This window comes from Macrobrachium rosenbergii, chromosome 15 (genome assembly GCF_040412425.1).
Source record: "Macrobrachium rosenbergii isolate ZJJX-2024 chromosome 15, ASM4041242v1, whole genome shotgun sequence".
Classification (NCBI taxonomy): Eukaryota; Metazoa; Arthropoda; class Malacostraca; order Decapoda; family Palaemonidae; genus Macrobrachium; species Macrobrachium rosenbergii.
Genome location: NC_089755.1, coordinates 26,903,433 through 26,907,676, shown reverse-complemented (window position 1 = coordinate 26,907,676; position 4,244 = coordinate 26,903,433).

The window sequence follows — 4,244 nt, the reverse complement described above, 5'->3', positions numbered from 1 at the left end:
AAAGCAATTCGCTTCAGGGGAACACTTAGACCCTACCAAAAGCTCTGGTGGTCGGGAGTTGATCCAAAGCTTCGTCCATAGCTAGTTGAAACAAAGGTTTACCTCCTGTTTGCATTGAACCAGGGAAGGGATAAGCATTCCCTCAGAGCTGGCAGAACAAAATGTTGGTAGATTGCTAATCTGAGTATCGAGAGCAAAAACACAACTGAGGAAATGCTGGGGAGAAAACCTTGTACAAGAAATGCATAAGTTATTGGTAGATGAGAGATAATGTCTCCTCTGGAGATGAATCTGAGTGAGATTGACTGTTGATCCAGGTTGCTTAAGAGCATGGAAGTTTCAAAGGAAATTGCTCCATGGAAGGCTCAATTAGAAAGAACAAACTGCCATTAGATATTGTAAATTAAAGCTACAAAATTTATTCTGATTCTAACCAGTTACTAGGATATCTTGGAAATTGTGAGGGCAATCCAGCCACAGAAGTAGTCTTGGGTGTCTAGCAAGGAGAGCCATTTGACCTGCCAAAAAGTTACTTATTCCACAGAACCAATCCGCATTAAAGGTAAAAGGAGAAAAGTTACTTCAGCAAGGCAGAGGCTGTTCTTAGTCCTTTATATAATCATCCAGTCTTCCTGATGGAGTTGTAAAGCAGGGAGGGGAGACATAGTGAATACTTTTTGGAGAATATCACCACTATACCCACCCAGATAGCCTCATTCCTCGGATTCTTCAAATGAAAGAATCAGCAAATGCAAGAACAAGGCTATCAGTGATATTCAGAGAAGTGCATCTTTCTCTGAAAACAAGCAAGCAAGTTGACAGCAGAAGACAGTCCCAAGGCTTCCATGAGTTTGTTTCCTAAAAGTCCATAGAAGGGGTATTCAAAATGGAATTGTGAATATCCAGCTGAGTCTGAACCTAAAGGTCAGCCCCCCTGTATAGTAATGAGGATCATTGCAAAAAAGTTGTAATATATGGTGGGTACAGGAGGGGATTTCTCTAGAAACTTGTGTCAGGGATGTTCAAACCACAAAACGTGCAAGATCCAGCAAAAGAGAACCCAGAGGAATGTGAGATTGATTTATCCAAGGGAACAACATAAATGAGAAGCTCAATTGTGACACTAATATCTCAGGCTGGGATTAACCAGAGGGAATGAGGAAAAGGCCAGTTCTTTGGTACTCTAATTCCCATCAAGGAGAATGCTAAAGCCAATTGACAAAAAGACTCAAACAGCCTTCCACTGTTGCCTGGAATTTCTAGTAACAAAGCTAGAACAAGTCCTAAATAGCAGTAAGAAGGTACATAACACAAGCCAGAGCCTCTGTAGACACTGGGAGGACATTGTTGCTGGTGTCTCAACCCAAAGTAAATTAAAGATCTTGCTTCCCTTCTGAGATGGGCACAAGACAAGCCATGTGAAAAATTACTAAAAAGATACACACTACCCACCCCCAACTCATCTGTTTCCAGACCAAGGACTGAAGGGCTGGGAGATGGGTCTAGAAATATCTGATGCCTTGAAAAAATGAAAAAACTAAATTTTTGACAAGGGCTCTCTATTCTGCTGTAAGAAATCTGAGCAAAGAGGGGAAATACCAAGCAAAAGGGAAGCCCTTGCCATCTCAATTTCTAGGAGTAGTAAAGAGGGGAGGTCAGTAGGAAGGGAGATAAAAATTACTGTCAAACCTTATGTAACCAAGAGGCTTCCCATTGTTACCTTGTCCCCTATGACCATAATTAGAGCTGCAGTGATCAAGATCCTTATTGTGAGAGAAAGGAATAGGATTGTCAGAGGAAAACAAATTCTCAAACCTTAAGCATCTATTCTTATGCATAAAAAGCCTTAGGAGGTATATGTATGGGAACAGAGAGGCTTGTCATAAGAAAAAAAAGCAAATTTTCTCAAAATCACCCTTCATTTGAGTGAAAAGACTTGCTAAGAGCAGGTCAACCAACTATCCTCAAGATTATAGAGGTCAGAGCCCCAAGATTCTAGAGGTCAGAGCCAATTAAGAGACTAACCAGTAATGTTCAAGGGGACTGGATACTGTACTGAGTACTGTCAGAAAAAATTAGCATCAGGCACAAGTCAGAATTCAAATGATGATTAACAGTAACAGACCCCAAGATCAAAAGCACTCCATGCAAAAAATTTGCATATGTCCTGCCAAAATTTTATGACAAACACCACCAGCCTTCTCCAAGAACTTTGTTCCCAGAGGGAAGCTAAGACCAGTGTCTCTTATGTGAAAGGAATCATGAAGGATAATCGAGAGGAGAAGACGCCTGACAAACCACTCTAAAACTGGCCCAAGACCAGGGAAGGCAGAGCTGGTGCTACAGAGCATGGGTAATCATGAGAATGGTTAGGACACACCAAACAGCCCAAGAACACTCATTACTGTTGAAGAAAACAGAAAGCATGACACTTTCCTGTAAATTGCATTTCTCAGAAAGATAAACATGTAGTCTTAACTGTAAGACACTGAAATATTCATGAAAACAAAAGTGAGAACTTTCTCCATATACTATCAGGAATCATATTTTCTTGATATATAAACCTCATCTTCGTGATTGGCAGACAAATTTAAATCTTATATGAACAGTTATACATAATAAAAAAAATTGCAATAAGAAACCTGAAGACTTCATGTTACCACACTCCTGTCAAGGCTAAAGGTTAATAAAATACATGCAAAAAAATAAATAAACTAACCAAATATTGTTCTTCTGCCCCAGACATACAGAATAACCACAAATTTTAACAACCAAGCCAACTGTCGGCAAAAAATAAGAATAAGAACATTCTCTAAAGAACAAAATGACATTTTAGCATGTTGTGGTTCAAAGATAAAATGGTAGTGAATACAGGAATGGGAAGAATAGAGATTGTGTCTAAAATACCTTAAAAGATTTATCTGTGGAAGTGATAGTTCTGGGGATGGATGGAAGAGTAAAAGTATGTTAATTTGATGACTGAGTTAGATTGGCTGTGGCAGGAGAAAAAGTGTATGATTGAGTTCACATGATCCAAGAATGAGAAAGAGAATGTTTTGGAAGTCTCAATTTGTACTTTGGTGGCTTGGGAGAATATGAAAGAGTGGTTTTGGTGAGATGATGAAAATGTAGATGTAAATTAATTAAGAAAATAGTTTGATAAGAAGGAAGGAAGAAGAGATATAATGAGAAATTAAAGAGGTTATGGATAGAGTCAAAGACACAGAGGTAAAAGGAGTTTATATATGAGGAGTGTGTCAAATTCAGTGATGGATTCACAAAGACAAGGGAATTTTTTATGATAGAGGCAAGAAAATGGATGGGTGGTGGAATGAGGAAATATAAAGGTTATCGAAGTATATTATTTGATGCAGTTACGTGGCTCAGAGATCACTGAGAGCAGGTACACAGTAGGTTGGATTGGGTAGTCAAGAAGAAAGTGAGAGAAAAAGAAAGCAAAACATAAAATTGCAAGGGATGTGGATAACAAGAATGGACTGCTCTTGAAGTAAATGCTGAGGGAAGGGCTAATAATGAACAAATGGCTCTCAGTTGGATGCAAATTGATTGATGGTGTCTGAATTGCATGCAAGTACATGTATATAAAAAGACTTGTTAAATATGAAGATAGAAGCCACAGCAGGGATGCTATTGGACAGGGCAAGTTTGTTTGAAAAAGCATATGAAATTAATGCTGCACTGATGAAAAAAAGGAGGTCAAGTTGAAAAATAGAGGTAAGTGGGTGAAAAAATGTGTAGTCGAACGCCATTTCTGGGGTACATCCCGGGGACTAGTGAACTCTCTTTTTGTCACATCTGTGCGAGTAAGACGTAGAGCCTAGGTAATCGTTGTAGGACAGGAGATAGAACCCTCCTGTCCTGAGTCCTTCATATTCTGTCACTGTGCCAACAAGCACTATTCTGGCCAAGACCAACTTTAAGAGAATTCTTTGTACTTGGTTGGTCTGTCTTATGGAGACCTGGGGGCCAATCATGAGAGTGTAACTCCTTTGAGGACAAACAGTGGCTACACTATCAAAAATAGAGATACCAGTTGTTCATGAGATTACAGGTAAAATGCTGCTGTATGATGGCAATAGTGTCATTCATTATCCTACCAGGCTAAGTATTTCTAGCTAAGGGAAAGGTTCAGGAGGAGGGCCCAAAGGGAGACTAGTTCATTTGTCCAAAGGTAGAGGTGATATGGGTAAATTACTTAATATACCAGGGGAAGTGCTAAAATA